The following is a 22,749-nucleotide window of genomic DNA, read 5'->3' as shown; positions in this document are numbered from 1 at the left end:
GCGGTGGCTCACGCCTGTAATCCCAGCACCTTGGGAGGCTGAGGCGGGTGGATCACCTGAGGTCAGGAGTTCGAGACCAGCCTGGCCAACATGGCGAAACCCCATCTCTACTAAAAATATAAAAAATTAGCTGGGCATGGTGGTGCGCACCCGTAATCCCAGCTACTCAGGAGGCTGAGGCAGGAGAATCGCTTCAACCCCGGAGGCGGAGGTTTCAGTGAGCCGAGATCGCGCCATTGTACTCCAGCTTGGGCAACAAGAGTGAAAATCTCCCTGAAAAAAAAAAAAAATGAAATGGAAGATTTCCCTTCCCCCCAGGTTGCTTTGCCTGTGCTAAAGTAATTTACTTTGAGGGCAGAGAGGACACAGATTGCTTTGGGCATATTTCAAAATGCTACTGTCTCCCTATGACTATTGCAAAGTGGTTACTTTCCCCCAATAACACACAACTGGATATTTCTTTGATCTTCACCCTGGGAACCTGGTGGAGCTCCCGGAGGTAAAATTTGTGAAAGTACAAGGTCCCCTCTAAGATGGGCCCGAGAAGTTTTTCTGTTGTTGTTGTTGTTGTTTTCTGAGACAGAGTCTCGCTCTGTCACTCAGGCTGGAATGCAGTGGTGCGATCTGGGCTCTCTACAACCTCCGCCTCCCAGGGTCAAGCAATTCTCCTGCCTCAACCTCCTGAGTAGCTGGGATTCCAGGCGCCTGCCACCACGCCTGGCTAATTTTTGTATTTTTTGTAGAGATGGGGTTTCACTATGTTGGCCAGGCTGGTCTCGAACTCCTGACCTCAGGTGATCTGCCTGCCTTGGCCTCCCAAAGTGCTGGGATTACAGGTGCGAGCCACCACGCCTGGCCAGGAGTTTTTAACTTACTTAGGCTTGTCCACTGTCAGCCTGCAGCTGTTTAATAATTACCCTGCAAATGTGTCCATCAGGTGCTGGCTCTAGCAGGAACTCCTAGACAAGCAGAATTCCACTTACCACCTGTCTGTCCAGTCTTCAGGCAGCATTTCCTCTTGTGATCTCTATTTTCTGATGGATTGAAGAGTTGCTGATTTTCGGTTTGTTCTACTCTTTGCCTATTGTGAGGATGGGAATTACAATGCGCAAGCTCTCTACATGTTAGTGAAGCGGCTACCTTGTCTGGGGTATATACCCTGGGGTTCGTCATTGGGCATCAGGAAAGTTTAGGACAAAGACACGAGGAGTTTAGGAGTGGAAGTTTAATCAGGAGAAGAGAAAGAGAAATGGTTTTCTCTGTAGAGAAAGGGGTCTCCAAGCGGAAAGGACCAGCTGGCACCAAATGTGATGGATTTTATAGTCCAGTTTGAGGAGGCGGTGTCTCATTTACATAGAGCTCAGAGCTTGGTTCCATCAAGCATGGCATTTACATAGCCCATAGGAAAGGCTGGTTGCCCACCCTAATCGTTTATGCAAATGGGCTTTGTAGTCGGTCGGGGCTCTCGGTCCTGTTTTTCTTACTTTACATGTGGCTGACAAAGAGGAGGGAAGATGGAGCCACTGCCTTGAACGTGTGTAGTCTCTAGTTCCTGCTGGGAAGATGGAGCCGCCGTTTTGAATGTGTCTAGTCCCTAGTTCCTGCCGGGAAGATGGAACCGCCATCTTGAACGTGTCTAGTCCCTAGTTCCTGCCGGGAAGACGGAGCCGCCATCTTGAACGTGTCTAGTCCCTAGTTCCTGCCCGGAAGACGGAGCCGCCATCTTGAACGTGTCTAGTCCTTAGTTCCTCCCGGGAAGATGGAGCCGCCATCTTGAACGTGTCTAGTCCCTAGGTCCTGCGGACATGCACCCGTACAAGCTCCCAGTTGGCTTGTGTATGTCTGCAGCTCGACTTGACAGGCTGTTCATTGTTAAAAAATGACTTGAGGCTGCTTTTCATTAAAGAGAAAAGCCGCTGGGCGCAGTGGCTCACATCTGTCATCCCAGCACTTGAGGAGGCTGAGGCGGGTGGATCACAAGGTCAGGGGTTTGAGACGAGCCTGACCAGTGAAACCGCGTCTCTACTAAAAAAAAAAAAAAAAAATAGCCGGGCTTGGTGGTGCGAGCCTGTAATGCCAGCTACTTAGGAGGCTGAGGCAGGAGAATTGCTTGAACCCGGGAGGCGGAGGTTGCAGTGAGCGAACATCAGGCCACTACACTCCAGCCTGGGCGACAGAGCGGGACGCCATCTCAAAAAAAAAAAAAAAAAAAAAAGGAAAGAAAAGCCTTACCGAGGACTCCCATACCCTTACTGTCTGCCTAAGTGATTTCTTCTTAACTCCTGTATCACTGGCCGACTCTCACTTGCCTGTTGGGTGGAGTACTATATTGCTGAGTATCATGGCTGTATTAGATGTGAGGGAGACAGTGAACAGATGTGAGGGAGATGTATTAGATGTGAGGGAGATGTGAACAGAACATGGTCCCTGAAGAGAACAGAGCTCTCACGTGGGGCTGGGTGCAGCTTCTGTCCTATCCAGTGTTATGGAACCCATGCAAGTACAGGTCAAGCAGCTCAAGGGCTGGAAGACATGCACATAAAATCCAAGGGCAACATTGGAAAGAGGTTTGGTGTTTCTTAGAAAAATGCCAGAAGGCTGAGGAAGTGGGGGCCCCGAGCAGCTCTGAAGGGTGTGTATGCAATTAAACTGAAACCAAAGGGTGAGAGAGAGGAGTGAGAGCCAGCTACGAAGCTCTGTGCAGCTTCATCATAAACTCACAGACAGGCTTCATGCACCATCGTCTCAGTGCATTCAGTGTTTGGATTCCACACGCATGCATCCTCAACCCCCTTGCAATGCTGTTCTTCTTGGAGGGAAATGGGTGCTTCTTACTCTATCATATGCAGGTATATGGTCAACCAGATAAATATGTGAGAAAACACCAACAAAGTAGAAATTACTTGGAATTATAGAGCAGAATCATCGTAAAAGTTTGTGCAAAATCTTTTTTTTTTTTTTTTTCAGACAGGGTCTCCCTCTGTTACCCATGCTGGAGTGCAGTGGCGTGATCATGGCTCACTGCAACCTCAACTTCCCAGGCTCAGGTGATCCTCGCACCTCAGCCTCCCAAGTAGCTGGGACGACAGGTGTGCACCACCACACCCAGCTAATTTTTACTATCTGCTTAAGTAATTTCTTCTTAACCCCTATATCATTAAAGCAGAAACCGGAAGCCCTTATTTTTGAAGTAGTAACCACCTGTCACCTAAAATTCCCCTCACATTACTGTGATTATAATGATGATTTTTTCAAGCCCGGACCTGTGTGTCACCCAGGCTGGAGTGCAGTGGTGTGACTGTGGGTCACGACAGCTTCAACCTCCTAGGCTCAAGTGATGCTCCCATCACAGTCTCTAAAGTAGCTGAGACTATAGGTATGCATCACTATCCCCAGCTATATATATATATTTTAAAAATATTTTGTAGAGATGGGATCTTGCTGTGTTGCTCAGGCTGATCTTAAACTCCTGGCCTCCAGCAGTCTTCTCACCTGGCCCTCTTGTAGTGCTGGGATTACAGGCGTGTACCACCATGTCTGGCCAGAAAACATATCTGTTCTGGGGTTCATAGTGATGCTTCTTTCTGCCTTGGCCTGTCTTGAGGCATCTCATTCCTGTAGTTGGAGTACTCTGAGTGTAACAGATGGAGAGTATGTCCACACCCACTCTTCCCTCATGTGTTTCTGTAGCATCCCTTAGGAGTTTTCAAATGCATTTAGAGATGTATTCACCCTGTGACAGATTCAATGCATCTCTGCAAGGCAGAATAGCTCTACCATGGTGTGGGCATGGCGCTTGGCTACCTGAGTCTTTATTCTGCTTTCCAGGTGCTTGTTGGTTGGATAACTTTGGGTAGGTTCTTGTACCTCTTTGAGCTTCAAGACTGTCTTAGTCAGCTCTGGCTGTCGCAAGAAAATACAGTTGACCTTGATAGAAAAATTAGCTGGGTGTTGGGGGGGGCATCTGTAATCCCAGCTACTCAGGAGGCTGAGGCAGGAAAATCGCTTGAACCTGGGAGGCGGAGGTTGCAGGGAGCCAAGATTGCACCATTGCACCCCAGCCTGGGCGACAGAGCAAGATTCCATCTCAAAACAACAACAACAAAACAAAATAAGAGTTGACCCTTGAACAGTGTGGGAGTTAGGGGCATCACACACGTCCCTGGCACAGTTGAAAATCCAAAGATAACTTTTGACTCACCCAAAACTTGTGAATATCCTATTGTTGAGCAGAAGCCTTATCAATACCATAAAGTTGATTAACATATATTTTGTATGTTTTATGTATTGTATACTGTATTATTAAAGGATGCTAGAGAAAAGAAAATGCTATTTTTTCTTTTAGCCGGGCGTGGTGGTGCACACCTGTAATCCCAGCTACTCAGGAGGCTGAGGCAGGAGAATCGCCTCATAAGGAACTTTGAGAATCAAAAATCATAAGGAACTTTTATTCTTTTTTTTTTTTTGAGATGGAGTTTCACTCTGTTGCCCAGGCTGGAGTTCAGTGGCATGATCTCGGCTCACTGCAGCCTACGCCTCCCAGGTTCAAGTGATTCTCCTGCCTCAGCCTCCTGAGTAGCTGGCACTAAAGGTGCGCACCACCACACCCAGCTAATTTTTGTATTTTTATTAGAGACGGGGTTTTGCCATGTTGGTCAGGCTGGTCTCGAACTTTTGATCTCAGGTGATTCACCCACCTCGGCCTCCCAAAGTGTGGAGATTACAGGCTTGAGCCACCTCGCCTGGCAAGGAAGTTTTATTCTAAGCGAAGTAACTCAGTGATGGAAAACCAACATTGTATGTTCTCAGTGATATGTGGGAGCTAAGCTATGAGGACACAAAGGCATAAGAATGATAAAATGGAATTTGGGGCCTTGCGGGGGAAGAGTGGGAGGTGGGTGAGGGATGAAGACTACAAATAGGGTGCAGTGTATACTGCTCGGGTGATGGGTGTACCAAAATCTCACAGATCACCACTAAAGAACTTAGGTAACCAAATACCACCTGTACCCCAATCACTTATGGAAAAATAATTAAAAACAAAAAAGGACAGCAAACTAAATGTTTAAAAATCGTAGAGAAGAGAAAATATATTTACTATTTCTGAAGTGGGAGTGGATGGTCATGAATGTCTTCATCCTTATCGTCTTCACCTTGGGTAGCCTAACACGAGAACGGAGACGAGGGGTTGGTCTTGCAGGCTCCGGGGTGGCAGAGGTAGAAGAAAATGCCCATAGAAGTGGACCCATGCAGTTCAAACCTGTGTTATTTAAGGGTTAACTGTACCATAGATGGGGTGGCATAAATAATAGAAATTTATCTCCCTATAGTACTGGAGGCAGAAATGTTTACATCCAGGTACCAGCATGGTTGGGTACTTGAGAGGTTCCTCTTCTTGGTTTACGGATGGTCTTGCATGGCAGAGAGAGAGAGGGTGGAGCACGAGGGAGCATGTGTGCCCTGGTGTCTCTTCTTACAAGGGCACGAATCCCATCCTAAGGATCCCACCTTCACGACCTGATGTAAACATCATCATCTCCCAAAGGCTCTGTCTCCAAATACCATCCCATTTGGCATTAGGGTTTCAACACATGAGTTTCGGGGCAACACCATTCATTCCATAGCAGGAGCCCTCATAGGCAGACTGGGACACCAACGCCTCTTCCCTCTTGGGCTAACACGAGCTGTAAATGTCAGTGGACATTTAAATATTGTGTTACACATTCGATGTCCTGTCTGCAATGGAGCCGGGTTCTGTAAACGTAGGCTGCCATGGTGAAATCGGATTGTCATCGCCCATCAAGCTCTTTGGCAGCAGTGCTGTAATCAGTGCAAACATTTATTTATATAAATGCTCCCATCCCCTCGGCATGAGGATATACTTAGGCTCTCTCAATTGACAGCCACGCCACAAGCCCAGGAATGGGAGGTTGTCAGATACTGAGGCTGTTTTCAGAGCCAGTGTTTGGCTGAAGTGGCACAGAAGCTATCATTGTTTGCAAATCTCTGCTGCTTGTCAAGCTACAGGGTTAAGTAACCCTGGATGTTCCGAACACTCTGAAGTGCTGACCTGCAGCATCTTGTCTTTTTGGATCCCTGAGCCCTCAAACAGGCAGGCTGTATGCCGACCGACACGTCGTGGCTGGTGTCTTGCACTTAACCCTCTTTATCTTTAGACCTTGATTGTGCACCTGTTTCTCATTGAAAGCTAATGACAATCCATGAAGCGGCTTGGCAGTGACTGTCTCTGATTGTGTAAGTAGGGGTTGCCACATTCACCCATGTTGTTGACTTTCAACTGTACACTTGAAAACATCAAAAGTAAGCATTGCCTCATGTCTCCGAGTGTAGCAATTCCAGGAAAACTCTTCCGCATGGGTTTAAAGTCAAATCCAATCAAAACAGACTCGCAGGGCCGGGCATGGTGGCTCATGCCTGTAATCCCAGCACTTTGGGAAGCCAAGGTGGGCAGATCACTTGAGGTCAGGAGTTCGAGACCAGCCTGGCCAATGTGGTGAAACCCCATCTGTACTAAAAATGCAAAAATTAGCCGAGCGTGGTGGCAGGCGCCTGTAATCCCAGCTACTGAGGAGGCTGAGGCAGGAGAATTGCTTGACCCTGGGAAGTGGAGGTTGTAGTGAGCCGAGATCCCCTGCCCTCCCCTCCCCTCCCCTCCCCTCCCCTCCCCTCCCCTCCCCTCCCTCCTCCCTCCTTCCCCTCCCCCTCCCCCTCCCCCTCCCCACCTCTCCCTCCCCCCTCCCCCTCCTCCCTCCTTCCCCTCCCCCTCCCCCTCCCCACCTCCCCCTCCTCCCTCCCCTCCCCCTCCCCACCTCCTCCTCCTCCCTCCCCTCCCCCTCCCCACCTCCTCCTCCTCCCTCCCCTCCCCCTCCCCACCTCCTCCTCCTCCCTCTCCTCCCCCTCCTCTCCCCCCTCCCCCTCCTCCCCCTCCCCCTCCCCCTCCCCTCCCCCTCCCCCCTCCTCCCCCTCCCCCCTCCTCCCCCTCCCCCCTCCTCCCCCTCCCCTCCTCCCCCTCCTCCCCTCCTCCCCCTCCTCCCCCTCCCCCTCCCCCTCCTCCCTCCCCCCCCCTCCTCCCCCCCTCCTCCTCCCCCTCCTCCCCCTCCCCCCTCCCCCTCCTCCCTCCCCCTCCTCCTCCTCCCCCCTCCTCCTCCTCCCCCCCTCCTCCTCCCCCTTCTCCCCCTCCTCCTCCCCCCACCTCCCCCTCCTCCTCCCCACATCCCCCTCCTCCTCCCCACCTCCCCCACCTCCCCCTCCTCCCCCTCCTCCTCCCCACCTCCCCCACCTCCCCCTCCTCCTCCCCACCTCCCCCTCCTCCCCCTCCTCCTCCCCACCTCCCCCTCCTCCCCCTCCTCCTCCCCACCTCCTCCTCCTCCTCGTCCTCCTCCCCACCTCCCCCTCCTCCCCCCCACCTCCCCCTCCTCCCCCTCCTCCTCCCCTCCTCCTCCCCCTCCTCCTCCCCACCTCCCCCTCCTCCTTCTCCTCCCCACCTCCCCCTCCTCCTCCCCACCTCCCCCTCCTCCCCACCTCCCCCTCCTCCCCACCTCCCCCTCCTCCCCACCTCCCCCTCCTCCCCCTCCTCCTCCCCACCTCCCCCTTCTCACCTCCCCACCTCCCCCTCCTCCCCCTCCTCACCTCCCCCTCTCCCCCACCTCACCTCCCCCTCTCCCCCACCTCACCCTCCTCACCTACCCACCTCCCTCACCTCACCTACCCACCTCCCCCACCACCTCCCCCACCTCCCCCCCACCTCCCCCCCACCTCCTCCCCCACCTCCCCTCCCCACCTCCCCTCCCCACCTCCCCCACCTCCCCTCCCCCACCTCCCCTCCCCACCTCCCCCACCTCCCCCACCTCCCCTCCCCACCTCCCCCACCTCCCCCACCTCCCCCCCCTCCCCCACCTCCCCCTTCTCCCCCTTCTCCCCCTCCACCCCTCCCCCTTCTCCCCCTCCACCCCTCCCCCTTCTCCCCCTCCTCCCCTCCCTCCTCCCCTCCCTCCTCCCCTCCCTCCTCCCCTCCCTCCTCCCCTCCCTCCTCCCCTCCCTCCTTCCCTCCCTCCTCCCCTCCCTCCTTCCCTCCCTCCTCCCCTCCTTCCCTCCCTCTTCTCCCCCTCCTTCCCTCCTTTTCCCCCCCCTCCTTCCCTCCTTCTCCCCCTTCCCCCTCCTTCTCCCTGCTCCTCTCCTTCCTCCCCCCCCTCCTCCCCCCCCCAACATGGTGAAACCCTGCCTCTACTGAAAATATAAAAATGAGCTGGATGTGATGGCATAAATGAAACATGAATCTAAGATGCAGGTTTTTGTTCCAGTGGTCAGGAAAGGAGTTCAGAGAAGGAGGAGTGACCTTTTTACTGATCAGTTGTGTTTGGACCTTACGGCCTCCTGTGGAGAGCTTAGCCATTTTATTTATTTCTCAGCCTCCAAGTGGTCACTTTGGTGCCGGCTGGGGCTGCCTCTGTGCTTAGTATCCATAACTGGCCACCAGCACATTTAAACACATGGCAACTTTGTAGCATGTAGCTTGCAAATTTTTTTTAATGTCCAGGAATAGTGCTATAAAAACAAAAATCAGAATTAGTTCATTTGGGCTTATTATTTTTGTAACGTCATCTCATAACTTCATCTTTTTATTTATTTATTATTTGAGACGGAGTCTCGCTCTATTGCCCAGGGTGGAGTGCAGTGGTGCAATCTCGGCTCACTGCAACCTCCGCCTCCTCGGTTCAAACGATCCTTCTGCCTCAGCCTTCTGAATAGCTGAGATTGCAGGTGTGCACAACCGTGCCCAGCTAATTTTTGTATTTTTAGTAGAGACAGGGTTTCACTGTGTTGGCCAGGCTGCTCTCGAACTCCTGACCTCATGATCTGCCTGTCTCTGCCTTTCAAAGTTCTGGAATTACAAGCGTGAGCCACAGCACACACCTCCAATGTTTTTTAATCTCCAGGAATAGTGCTATAAAGACAAAAATCAAAATTAGTTTGTTTGGGCTTATTATTTTCATAACTTCATCTTTCTTTTCTTTTTCTTTTTTTTTTTTTTTTTTGAGACAGAGTCTCACTCTGTTGCCCAGGCTGGAGTGCAGTGGTACGATCTCGGCTCACTGCAACCTCCACCTCCCAGGTTCAAGCGATTCTGCTGCCTCAGCCTTCTGAGTAGCTGGGATTACAGATGCCTGCCACCACGCCCAGCTAATTTTTGTATTTTCAGTAGAGACAGTGTTTCACCATGTTAGTCAGGCTGATCTTGAACTCTTATCTTGTGATCTGCCCACTTTGGCCTCCCAAAGTGTTGGGATTACAGGTGTGAGCCACCACGCCTGGCCCTTTTTTTTTTTTTCTTTTTTTTTTTTTTTTTTGCTACTGGCATAATGTATAACTCTTTTGAAGTTTTGCATGAGAACATAGCAGACAGATTTCAAGGTACCAGTTATGAGCTCTGACCATAGCAGGGGTGGACAAACTTCTTAAAAGGTAGTAGGCCGGGCACGGTGGCTCACGCCTATAATCCCAGTACATTGGGAGGCCGAAGCCAGCAGATCGCCTGAGGTCAAGAGTTTGAGACCAACCTGCCCAACATGGCGAAACCCCACCTCCACTAAAAATACAAAAAATTAGCCAGGTGTATTTGTGCGTGTCTGTAATCCCAGCTACTGAGGACAATGGGGCAGGAGAATCTCTTGAACCCGGGAGGCAGAGGTTGCAGTGAGCCAAGATCACGCCACTGCACTCCAGCCTGGGTGACAGAGCAAGATCCCATCTCAAAAAAAAAAAAAAAAAAAAAAAAGTCCACATAGGGAAATATGTGAAGCTCTTTTGGTCATATGATCGCTACCACAACAGCTCAATATGTAAATGAATGGGCATGTTCTGTGTTCTAAGAATCTTGAGGAACACTGAGATTTAAATGTATATATTTATCACGTGGCACAAAATACAGTTGATCCGGCCGGGCACAGTGGCTCACACCTGTAATTCCAGCACTTTGGGAGGCCGAGGTGGGTGGATCACCTGAGATCGGGGGTTCAAGACCAGCTTGACCAACATGGTGAAACCTGTCTCTACTAAAAATACAAAAAATTATCTGGGCATGGTGCTGCATGCCAGTAATCCCAGCTACTCATGAGGCTGAGGCAGGAGAATTGCTTGAACTCGGGAGGTGGAGATTGCGGTGAGCCGAGATCATGCCATCGCACTCCAGCCCGGGCAAGAAGAGTGAAACTCCGTCTCAAAAAAAAATACAGCTGACCCTTGAACAACACGGGGATTAGGGATGCTGACCTCCATGCAGCTGAAAATCTATATATAGGTTCTGACTCCCCCAAAAGTTAAATACTGGTAGTGTACTCTTGAATGGAAGATTTATTCATAACATAGAGTCGATTAATACATATTTTGTATGTTGTGTGTATTATATACTGTATTCTTACAATAAAGTCAGAGAAAAGAAAATGCTAAGGAAGAGAAAAGAAAATACTTTACTACTTACTAAGTGGAAGTGGATCATCTTCATCCTCTTTGTTTTTTTTTTTGAGACGGAGTCTTGCTCTGTCGTCCAGGCTGGAGTGCAGTGGCGGGATCTTGGCTCACTGCAACCTCAGTCACCTGGGTTCAAGCAATTCTTCTGCCTCGGCCTCCCAACTAACTGGGATTACAGGCACATGCCACCACACCCAGCTAATTTTTGTATTTTTAGTAGAGACAGGGTTTCACCATATTGGCCAGGCTGGTCTTGAACTACTGACCTCGTGATCTGCCCACCTCAGCCTCCCAAAGTGCTGGGATTATAAGCATGAGCCACTGCACTCTGCAGGAGTAGGGAGAGGAGGGGGAGGAGAAGGGAGAAGCCGGGGGAAGGAGGGGGGATGAAGAGGGAGGACGAGTCATCTCAGGGGTGAAAGTCCAAATGGGTGAATTTGCTCAGTTCAGATGGATGTTGTCTAACACTCAACTGTTTTATCCTTCTTTTGATTTTTTTTAACCCGTTGTTTAAAAGATGTGAAAATAGTTTTTTGGTTTACAAGGTGCACAAAAATAGGCAAGGGGCTGGATTTTGCTGGAGGGCTGCAGTTGGCCAACCCCTGGGTTAGAGCATTACCATTGTCGATGGGCACACAAAATAATGAAATTGTTATAGAAAACATGAGGCATTGTTACTGGAAAGGGGTCCTGATCCTGACCCCAAGAGAGGGTTCTTGGATCTCATGCAAGAAAGAATCTGGGGTGAGTCCACAGAGTAAAGTGAAAGCAAGTTGATTAAGAAAGTAAAGGAATAAAGAGTGGCCACTCCATTGGCAGAACAGCACCGAGGGCTGCCAGTTGGTGATTTTTATGGTTATTTCTTGATTCTGTGTGAAACAAGGGAAAGATTATTCGTGAGTTTTCTGGGAAGCGGGTGGGCGGTTCTGGGAACTGAGGGTTCCTCCCCTTTTAGACCATATAACGTAACTTCCTGACATTGCTATGACATCTGTAAACTGCCACGAGGCTGATGGAAGTGTCTTTTAGCAGCAAATGCATTAGAGTTAGCATATAATGAACAGTGAGGAAGACCAGAGGTCACTCTCGTCGCCATCTTGGTTTGCGTGGGGTCTGGCCGGCTTCTTTACCACAACCTGTTTTATCAACAAGGTCCTTATGACCTGTATCTTACGCTGACCGCCTCTCCTGCCAGTGGTCATGTGCATTGATCTGGCTGGAGGGGTATCTTTTTTGTGTGTGTGAGATTGGGTGTCACTGTGTTGCCCAGGCTGGAGTGCAGTGGCACAGTCATAGCTCACTGCAGCCTTGACCTTCTCAGCTCAAGTGATCCTCCCACCTTAGCCTCCCAAGTAGCTGGGACTACAGGCGTGCACCACCATCACCACACCCAGCTACTTTTTTTTTTTTTTTTTTCTGTATTTTTGGTAGACATGAGGTTTCACCATGTTGCCCAGGCTGGTCTGGAACTCCTAGGCTCAAGCAATCCTTCTGCCTCAGCCTCCCAAAGCTCTGGTATTACAGGCATGAGCCACTGCACCTGGCCTTCAGGACTATCTGCAGACACCTGTTGTAGCCTCTTCATTTCTGCACATCCCTCCCCAGCGGAGATGCTCTCACAAATCGCTCATAAGGAAATTTCTTGTGGGCTACAAAATCTTTCCCCTAAAACAGAGTTCTGTTGAATTTCTCCCTGACAATGTAAATTAACAACTTGTCTTCACAAGTGTGGGACAAAGATAAGACTAGAAATGATCTTTCCGCCCGCCCTGAGACAAATGCATGTTTGACATCTTCCTCTTCTGTATGTTGACTTTGTCTTACGCAAAAGTGGATTTACTGTGCATGAAATGAATGCGTGATTGATTGTTCCTCCACCCGCACTTTGCCATGTAAAATGTGGATTCAGAGAGTGCCAATCAAAGACTCACGAGAATGTAATCATTTGCCTCTTTTATCTACTCTCCTTTTTTTTTTTCTTTCCTCTTTCTCTCCTGCCTGCTTTTTTCCCTTTCTATACCAAAGCCCTCAAAACCATCCTTGGAAAAAGCACAGGGCCGGGTGCAGTGGCTCATGCCTGTAATCCCAGCACTTTGGGAGGCCGAGGCAGGTGGATCACCTGAGGTCGGGATTTCAAGACCAGCCTGCCAACATGGCGAAACCCTGTCTGTACTGAAAAATAAAAAAAATTAGCAGGGCGTGGCGTTGCATGCCTGTAATCCCAGCTACTTGGGACACTGAGGCGGAAGAATCATCTGAGCCCAGGAGGTGGAGGTTGCAGTAAGCTGAGACTGTGCCACTGCACTCTAGCCTGGGTGACAGAGCAAGACTCCGTCTCACAAAAAAAAAAAAAAAAAAAAAAAAAAGCCAGGCGCGGTGGCTCACGCCTGTAATCCCGGCACTTTGGGAAGCCAAGGCAGGTGGATCATGAGGTCAGGAGTTTGAGACCAGCCTGACAAACATGGTGAAATCCCATCTCTAGTAAAAATACAAAAATTAGCCAGGCATGGTGACGCACACTTGTAATCCCAGCTACTCAGGAGGCTGAGGCAGGAGAATCACTTGAACCCAGGAGGCGGAGGGTGCAGTGAGCCGAGATCGCACCACTGCACTCCAGCCTGGGTGACAAAGGGAGACTGCATCTCAAAAACAAAAGAAAAAGCATGGAGCACACATCCTACGGTGACTTGCGTCTATTTTTCCTGGGCTGGGGCACATTCTCAACCGTGGCAAAATTAACCTCTAAACTAATGGAGCCTTGCCTCTCTCATCTTCTTTGATTCAAAACTTTGAGTTAATCCATTTATGCCTGAAGTTGCAAGTTTTTGAATTTTTGCCATCAGATTTTGGCGATGACCTTGAGCAGTAGGATATAAATAAGTCCACATGCTTAGCATTCCAATAATGGAACACTAGGCATACGTGGATTTAATCAAAGGAGAGATCATCTGTGGTGGATCTGCCTCAAAGAGGGTGAGATGAATGAGTAATTCTTCTTCAAATAAACTTGAGATGGTCTCAGAGATCCTTTTGCTGGTTTTTGTTGTTATCATTGTTGTTTTTGAGACAGAGTCTTGCTCTGTCACCCAGGCTGGAGTGCAGTGTCACGAACTCGGCTCACTGCAACCTCCACCTCACAGGTTCAAGAGATTCTCCTGCCCCAGCCTCCCAAGTAGCTGGGATTACAGGCGCCCACTACCATGCCTGGCTAATTTTTGTATTTTTCGTAGAGATAGGGTTTCAACCTGTTGGCCAGGCTGGTCTCGAACTCCTGACCTCAGGTGATCTGCCCCACCTCAGCCTTTCACATTGCTGGAATTACAGGCGTGAGCCACTGCAGCCGGCCCTTTTTGCTGGTTTTGAAGAAGCAGACTCCCATATGACAAGGTGCAGAGAGCCACCATTGTCTGACAGCCAAAAAGAAAATGAGACTTGGCCGGGCGCCGTGGCTCTCGCCTGTTATCCCAGCACTTCTGGAGGCCAAGGCCGGTGGATCACCTGAGATCAGGAGTTTGAGACCACTCTGGCCAACATGGAGAAAACCTGTCTCTACTAAAAAGACAAAAATTAGTTGGGCGTGGTGGCAGACATCTGTCGCCCCAGCTACTGGGGAGGCTGAGGCAAGAGAATTACTTGATCTTGGGAGGCGGAGGTTGCAGTGAGCTGAGATCGCACCACTGCACTCCAGCCTAGGCAACAGAGTGAGACACTGTCTCCAAAAAAAAAAAAAAAGAGAAAATGAGACGCAGTCTCACAACCACAAGAAGCTGAATTTTGTCTCCCAATTCAACATGCCTGGAAGAGCATCCTAAGCTACAAGTGTCATCTCAGCTTTGCCTGACACGTTAATTCCAGCCTTGTGAGCCCCTAAATAGAGACAGCCCAGTTAATCTACACCCAATCTTCTGACTTACAGAACTGTGAGATCATAAAGAGGTGTTGTTTTTTAAGCTACTATTTGGGCTGTTTTGTTACGCAGGAGAGCTAGCTAAGACAGATGGCTCCTTAAGCAGCTCATTCGAGGGCAGAGGGAGGCAAGTTCTGCAGACAGATGGGCATCTATATTCACTAGGTTCAAGCTGTTAATGCTGCTATCTATACCCAAATGACCTCACTACCTGCTCACCAGGCAGGAAGAAACAGGATCCTCAGACAAACAGAGTCCAACACCTTAGTCTAAGTCTGTTTATGTTCTCCTGATAGGAAATCTTTTCATCTCATAAAAAGCTGCCGAGGTAGGCCTTTCTCACCCTTTACCCCACGTTACTGATGCCTATTTTGTTACCAAACTGGACTGGTGTCCGCTCGCCTGGTGCAGTTAGGTCAAACCTCCACAATGAGGCTTCGCCGCAAGAGAAAGGATAGTGTTTATTTGGACAGCACCAAGCCACGAGACTCAGGCAGCTCACGCTTAAGACCTAACTTTTTTTTTTTTTTAAACGGAGTTTCACTCTTGTTGCCCATACTGGAGTACTATGGCGTGATTGAACCTCCGCCTCCTGGGTTCAGGTGATTCTCCTGCCTCAGCCTCCCAAGTGTGCCTGGTTGGGATTACAGGCGTGCGCCACCACGTCTGGCTAATTTTTTATTTTTAGTAGAGACGGAGTTTCTCCGTGTTGGTCAGGCTGGTCTCTTAACTCCTGAACTCAGGTGATTCTCCCGCTTTGGCATCCCAAAGTGCTGAGATGGCAGGCGTAAGCCACTGCGCCTGGCCCAAGACCCAATTTTTTCAATGACTTCCGAGCCATAGTGTTTCAAGTCGGGTAGATTTCAGGACAGAAGAAGCTCCAGGCAAAATCATGGGGACGAAGTTCTGATTTTTTTTTATCTTGCCCAAATTCCTGTCTAAGGGGTCTAGGGAGTCATTCTTTACAAGCCATGAGTTCTCATTAGATGGGTTTTATTTAACCCTAAATATCGTAACTTACTTTCCAATGTGACTCTGGCATAACATTATGAGACAAGGAAAAACAATGTGTTTAACCCCAAAATATATTTCCTTGCCATACCTTGAAATTGCCCTGAGAAGTCTCTTGTGGGAAAAATCCGCCTTCTATAGAGAATCGCCTTTCCTCCCTCCCTCCCTTACCTCCTTTACCTCCCTTCCCTCCCATCTATCTTCCCTCCCTCCCTCCCTTCCCTCCCATCTATCTTCCCTCCCCTCCCCTCCCTCCCATCTATCTTCCCTCCCTCCCTCCCTCCCTCCCTTCCCTCCCATCTATCTTCCCTCCCCTCCCCTCCCTCCCATCTATCTTCCCTCCCTCCCTCCCTCCCTCCCTTCCCTCCCTTCCCTCCCTTCCCTCCCTCCCGTCTATCTTCCCTCCCTCCCTCCCTTCCCTCCCATCTATCTTCCCTCCCTCCCTCCCTTCCCTCCCATCTATCTTCCTTCCCCTCCCCTCCCTCCCATCTATCTTCCCTCCCTCCCTCCCTCCCTTCCCTCCCTCCCTTCCCTCCCATCTATCTTCCCTCCCCTCCCCTCCCTCCCATCTATCTTCCCTCCCCTCCCTCCCTCCCTTCCCTCCCATCTATCTTCCCTCCCCTCCCCTCCCTCCCATCTATCTTCCCTCCCTCCCCTCCCTCCCATCTATCTTCCCTTCCCCCTTCCCTCCCTCCCATCTATCTTCCCTCCCTCCCCTCCCTCCCATCTATCTTCCCTTCCCCCTTCCCTCCCTTCCCCCTTCCGTCCCTCCCTTCCCTCCCTTCCCCCTTCCGTCCCTCCCTTCCCTCCCTTCCCCCTTCCGTCCCTCCCTTCCCTCTCTTCCCCCTTCCGTCCCTCCCTTCCCTCCCTTCCCCCTTCCGTCCCTCCCTTCCCTCCCTTCCCCCTTCCGTCCCTCCCTTCCCTCCCTTCCCCCTTCCGTCCCTCCCTTCCCTCCCTTCCCCCTTCCGTCCCCCCCTTCCCTCCCTTCCCCCTTCCGTCCCTCCCTTCCCTCCCTTCCCCTTTCCGTCCCTCCCTTCCCTCCCTTCCCCCTTCCGTCCCTCCTTTCCCTCCCTTCCCTCCCTTCTCCCTTCCCCCTTCCCCCTTCCCCCTTCCGTCCCTCCCTTCCCTCCCTTCCCTCCCTTCCCCCTTCCGTCCCTCCCTTCCCTCCCTTCCCCCTTCCGTCCCTCCCTTCCCTCCCTTCCCCCTTCCGTCCCTCCCTTCCCCCTTCCGTCCCTCCCTTCCCTCCCTTCCCTCCCTTCTTTCCCTTCCCCCTTCCTTCCTTCCCTTCTCTCCCTTCCTCCTTCCTTCCCTCCCTTCTCTCCCTTCCCCCTCCCTCCCTCCCTTCTCTCCCTTCCCCCTCCCTCCCTCCCTTCCCTCCCTTCTCTCCCTCCGTCCCTTCCCTCCCTTCCCTCCCTTCCCTCCCTCCCTCCCCTCCCTCCCTCCCTCCCTTCCCTCCCTCCCTCCCTTCCTTCCCTCCCTCCCTCCCTCCCTCCCTTCCTCCCTCCCTCCCTCCCTCCCTCCCTTCCTCCCTCCCTTCCTCCCTCCCTCCCTCCCTCCCTCCCTTCCTCCCTCCCTTCCTCCCTCCCTCCCTTCCCTTCCCTACCTCCCTTCCCTTCCCTACCTCCCTTCCCTCCCTTCCCTCCCTCCCTTCCCTCCCTCCCTTCCTCCCTCCCCTCCTCCCTCCCCTCCCTCCCTCCCCTCCCTCCCCTCCCTCCCTTCTCTCCCTCCCCTCCCTCCCCCCTCCCTTCCCTCCCTCCCCTCCCTTCCCCCTTCCCTTCCCTCCCTCCCCTCCCTTCCCTCCCTCCCTCCCTTCCTTCCTTCCCTTCCTTCCTTCCCTTCTTCCTTCCTTCCCTTCTTCCTTCCTTCCCTTCTTTCTTCCTTCCTTCTCTCCCTCCCTCCCTTCTTTCCTTCATTCCTTCCCAGATCTAGGACATAATCAACTAAGAGCGGCCCCCTTTTAGGTCTGATAAGAAACATTTTACAACCTGCTGTCTCTGAAGTCTGCTATCTGAGAGCTTCCTGTGCAAAATAAAACTTGGTTCCCACATCCTTTATCTCTACCTGGACATTTCCTTTCTGTTGATTCCAGGTCTTCTGATAAACTCAACCAATTGTCAACCAGAAAATATTTAAACTTACCTGTAGCCTGGCAGCCCCCAGGTTGAGTCGTCCCGCCTTTCTGGACCAAACCAATATATTTCTGAAATGTATTTGATTGATGTCTCATGCCTTCCTAAAATATATAAAATCAAGCTGCACCCCGACCACCTGGGGCACATGTTCTCAGGACCTCCTGAGGGCTGTGTCACGGGCCATGGGCACTCATATTTGGCTCAGGATAAATCTCTTCAAATATTTTACAGAGTTTGACTCTTTTCATCAACAATCATAAATCACGGCTGGGCGTGGTGGCTCATGCCTATAATTCTAGCACTTTGGGAGGCCGAGGTGGGCAGATCACGAGGTCATAACATCAAGACCATCCTGGCCAACATGGTGAAACCCTGTCTCTACTAAAAATACAAAAATTAGCTGGGCATGGTGGCATGTGCATGTAGTCCCAGCTATTCCGGAGGCTGAGGCAGGAGAATCACTTGAACCCAGGAGGCAGAGGTTGCAGTGAGCCGAGATGGCACCACTGCACTCCAGCCTGGGCAACAGAGCAAGACTCCATCTCAAAAATAAGTAAGTAAAAAAAAAAAAAATCATAAATCAGTACATGGAAGTTGTACATTGGTTTGGCCTAAAAAGGGATATCTTGGGCCAGGCACAGAGGCTTATGCCTGTAATCCCAGCACTTTTGTAGGCTGAGGCAGGCAGATCACCTGAGGTCAGTAGTTGGAGACCAGCTTGGCTAACATGGTGAAACCCCGTCTTGACTAAAAAAATACAAAAAATTACCCAGGTGTGGTGGCAGGTGCCTATAATCCCAGCTACTTGGGAGGCTGAGGCAAGAGAATGGCTTGAACCTGGGAGGCAGAGGTTGCAGTGAGCCAAGATCACGCCACTGCACTCCAGCCTGGGCAACAAGAGCAAAACTCCATCTCAAAAAAAAAAAAAAAAAAAAAAAGATATCTTGAAGCTGGGCCGAGAGTGGGGTTGCTTACAGGAGCGAGGTGGATTCAAAGACTTTTGGACTTGCAATTGGCTAAGGAAGTGGAGCTTTGTCTAAGACTTGGGGTCAGCAGTAAAAGCACATTGGATCTGGCCCATCGGCAGGACCTCCTCCAGGACCCTCAGGAAAAAATTTAAAACAAGGAACAGGGATCAGAGTTCAGTCCCTAGCTCTCCCACATCTGAGGTCTTCATGCCAGAGGATTCCATAGGGTAGAGGTGTGAGTTTCTTTTCTTTTATTTTTTTAATTATGCTCTAACTTCTGGGGTACATGTGCAGAACGTGCAAGTTTGTTACATAGGTATACACGTGCCATGGTGGTTTGCTGCACCCATCAACCTGTCATCTACATTAGGTATTTCTCCTAATGCTGTCCCTCCCTTAGCCCCCCCACTGCCCGACAGGCCTCGGTGTGAGATGTTCCCCTCCCTGTGTCCATGTGTTCTCATTGTTCAACTCCCACTTATCAGTTAGAACATGCGGTGTTTGGTTTTGTATTCTTGTGTGAGTTTCCTGAGAATGATGGTTTCCAGCTTCATCCACGTCCCTGCAAAGGACATGAACTCATCCTTTTTTATGGCTGCATAGTATTCCATGGTGTCTATGTGCCACATTTTCTTTATAGTCGATCACTGATGGGCATTTGGATTGGTTCCAAGACTTTGTTATTGTGAACAGTGCTGCAGTAAATATATGTGTGCATGTGTCTTTATAGTAGAATGATTTATAGTCCTTTGGGTACATACCCAGTAATGGGATTGCTGGATCAAATGGTATTTCTGGTTCTAGATCCTTGAGGAATTGCCACACTGTCCTCTGCAATGGTTGAACTAACTTACACGAGGTGTGAGTGTTGCACACTAACTCAGGGACAGATGCTAAGATGTTCTCTTTAGTTTCTATAGGGAAGCAACATCCCTGACTCTAATTTCCTTAGTTATTATTTTAAGCTACTATGACCTTCTTGTTTATCAAGTTGCTCATTGACTTCTCCCCGCCAGCGAAGTGCCTGGAATTTTCCTCCTGGAAGGAACTCAAGATTACTCTTGATTTCCATGCTTGGTCGGGGGTGGAGGGAGGTTCCTGGTAGGCCCCTAAGAAGGGTCCCTGCCCGGTCTCAGTTCCTCAAGCTTTCTCTTTAGCACCTTTAGCAGACTGATGCTATCACAGCTTACAGTGCTTGCAGCATGGGTGGTGGTGTGGGGATTTTGTTGCAGTTGGATTTTCCCCACTTTTTCCATTTTGTGCCCAGGAGGATTACTCTTCAAGCATATAAATTTGAACATAGGGGGAAATGGCTTCTTAGGAATTAGGTTTTAACTGGTTTCCAATATATCCAAACAGCAGACAGGTAGACCCTTGGTAACTTCTTTTTGATGTTCCCAATGTATAAACAAGTCAGAGCATTAAATCGATGCTCATTACCAACCTATGCTGCTCATCCAAGCTACCCTGAAGTTTACTTTTAGCCCAGTCCTGTGGGTGGATAATGCTTTCAACGCATTCCCAGGAGGATGATTTACCTCCTTGGAGGCAGAATATTGTTCTTGAAAGCTTTTCACAAGTCCCCGTTTCCACAGCAACATCAAGATTGACTTCTCGCCCTTGAGTAGTGCCTTGTCTTCCAAAGCCTTTCTTTCCTCTTTACTTACACAAGCTCTTTGGGGCATCTGCTCTTTGCCTCGCGGGTGGGTCAACGGTGCTTTCATTTTAATCTTCTTTTCTAGACTAGACCTGGGAGTCATAGGACAATTTTAATTATCTGAACACTTTACCATTCTGACAACAATATTTACAGAGTTTATCCTGAAGGTGGTTTCTGAGGACAGCTGTGTATCCCAGGAGCATTGTTTCAACTTGAGTTGTCTCATAGTGATGTATCCCAAGTGCTCAAGAGGGAGAGGAGGGTTATCGTAGTAAACACAATGAAAACAAAGGCGTCACCCACTTATTTAATTTTATCCCTCTATGCCAGGCAGCTCTCTCTCCCCATCTCTCTTTCTCCCTCTGTATGTCTCTCTCTCTCTTTCTTTCTCTCCCTGTCTGTGTCACATCCTCTCTCTTTCTATTCCTCTCTGTCCCTCTCTGTCACTTTCTCTGTGTCTCTCCTCTTTCCCTCTGTCTCTCGCTTATTCTCTCCGTCTCTCAGTTTCTGTGTGTCTCTCCGTCTTTTTTTTTTTTCAGATAGAGTGTTGCTCTTCTCATTCAGTCTGGGGTGCAATGGAGCAATCTCAGCTCACTACAACCTCCGCCTCCCGGGTTGAAGAGATTCTCCTGCCTCATCCTCCCGAGTAGCTGGGATTACAGGTGCCCGCCACCGTGCTCAGCTAATTTTTATATTTTTAGTAGAGACAGGGTTTCACCACATTAGCCAGGCTGGTCTCGAACTCCTGACCTCAGGTGATCCACCCGCCTCAGCCTACCAAACTATTGGGATTACAGGTGTGAGCCACCGCGCCCAGCCTGTCTCTTATTCTTTCTTTCTCTCTCTTTATTTGTATATCTCTCTCTCTGTGTCTCTCTGGCACACTCTCTGTCTCTTTCAATCTCTCTTTCTCTGCTTTTATTTCTGGATCACAGTCTCTCTCTCTCTCTCTCTCTCCCTCTCTCTCTCTCTCTCTCTCTCTCATTCTCTTTCTCCCCTCTGTCTCTCTCTTTCTCTCCCATTCTCTCCCTCTCTTTTTCTGTCACTTTCTCTGTTTTTTGTTCTTTTTTCTCCCTCTTTCTCTCACTTATTTTATCTGTGTCTCCCTCTTTCTCTCTTTAACACACACACACACACACACACACACAAACACACACAGAATAATCTTGCTCTAGCCTCTTTCACAGTAGGTCTTAGGGGCAGATGGATAGCTGCCTCATACAAAGAAAATAGGATTTCAGGTCGCCAGAGAGGAGCTCTATACCTGCATAACGACTAAGAGATACTGGTATTTCACCTTTATTTTTAAATTGATAAATATATAGAAACGAGAGACACAGGGGGTGACAACCAATCTGCCCTCCTTCTTGGCAAATTCTGGCAATTCAGGCACCCATGTTCCTTCCCTCCTGAATGAAGAGAGGCCAGAGGCCATCATTAGCTCCGTCCCTGCTCAAGACTTTGCAGGATGTGGCTGTATCAGCTCTTCGCTCCAAGAACTGGGCTTTTTGTGTAGCAGGACGGCTCTTGCTACCCACAAGTGCAGGAAGAATTGTCCTCTGGCTGCTGAATCATGGAGGTTCTGGCTTCCTAGGACACTCGTGAATTTATTAGGATGTGTAGGGACAGGGCAGGTGCAGACTGATTCAGGGGCTTTGTTGGCTCTTGGTAGATGCTTGAAAGCTGTTGCTGCTCTGAGCTGAATGCCTTCTCCACAAGCGCTGCCTCCCTGTCTAAATGATGGGTTTTTATTTTATATTATTTTGAGACGGGTTCTTGCTCTGTTTTCTAGGGTGGAGTGCAGAGGTGCAGAGGCGTTGTCATAGCTCACTGCAGCCTCAACCTCCTATGTTCCTATGCTCAAGCAATCCTGCCACCTCAGCCTCCCAAGTAGTTGGGATTGCAGACATGCACCCCCACACTCAGATAATTTTTTATTATTTCCTTTTGTAGCGGTAGGGTCTTGCTATGTTGCCCAGGCTGGTCTTGAACTGGCCTCAAGCAATCCTCCCACCTGGGCCTCTCAAAGTGCTGCGATTACAGGGGTGAGCCACCACACCTGGCCACGATGATTTTCCAATTAGCTCAGTTGGGTTACAAGGTTGACTAAGATCTGATTTTCAGGTATTGGTTATGGACACACTTATCAAATTTATTCTAGGAGCTCTTTAATAATATTTCAGAATGGACAGCATTTCTGGAAATTATCTTATTTTTTTCTTAGTGTTAAATACATTTGCTTTTCTATGTCTCAGTGGAAGATTTTTTTAAGTTTACATTTTTATGATTTTTTTTCATCTGTATATATAAATGTTACTTATCAAGCAATTCCTGCCCTCCTAGCAAATTTCTTCTGCTATTCTTTTTTCAGAATTTCTATCAGAACAACATAAATTTCACAAAACAAACCACCTCAGACCCTTTTTGTCCAACCAGTCAGTATCAGGGCATTTATCTGTTCTTTCAAAGTCTAGAAGAATTTTCTAAAATACCCTCTGCACTCATCTACCCTTTCTTCATGCCATTCTTTCATTATTTTTCTCTATTTTTCTTATAGCTATTGGTCTGATTAGACCTAATTTC

General features: G+C 49.6%; 1 protein-coding gene across 1 annotated transcript in view; it reads left to right on the top strand.

Moving 5' to 3' along the window:
- The window catches only part of DHRSX (dehydrogenase/reductase X-linked), a 272,919-nt gene that overhangs the window by 166,107 nt on the left and 84,063 nt on the right, over positions 1 to 22,749 (top strand). The gene's annotated exons all lie outside the window — the stretch shown is intronic.

Source organism: Pongo pygmaeus, chromosome Y (assembly GCF_028885625.2).
Source record: "Pongo pygmaeus isolate AG05252 chromosome Y, NHGRI_mPonPyg2-v2.0_pri, whole genome shotgun sequence".
NCBI classification, from domain to species: domain Eukaryota; kingdom Metazoa; phylum Chordata; class Mammalia; order Primates; family Hominidae; genus Pongo; species Pongo pygmaeus.
Note: the sequence above shows the minus strand (reverse complement) of the source record. Positions and strands in the feature narration are given on the sequence as shown.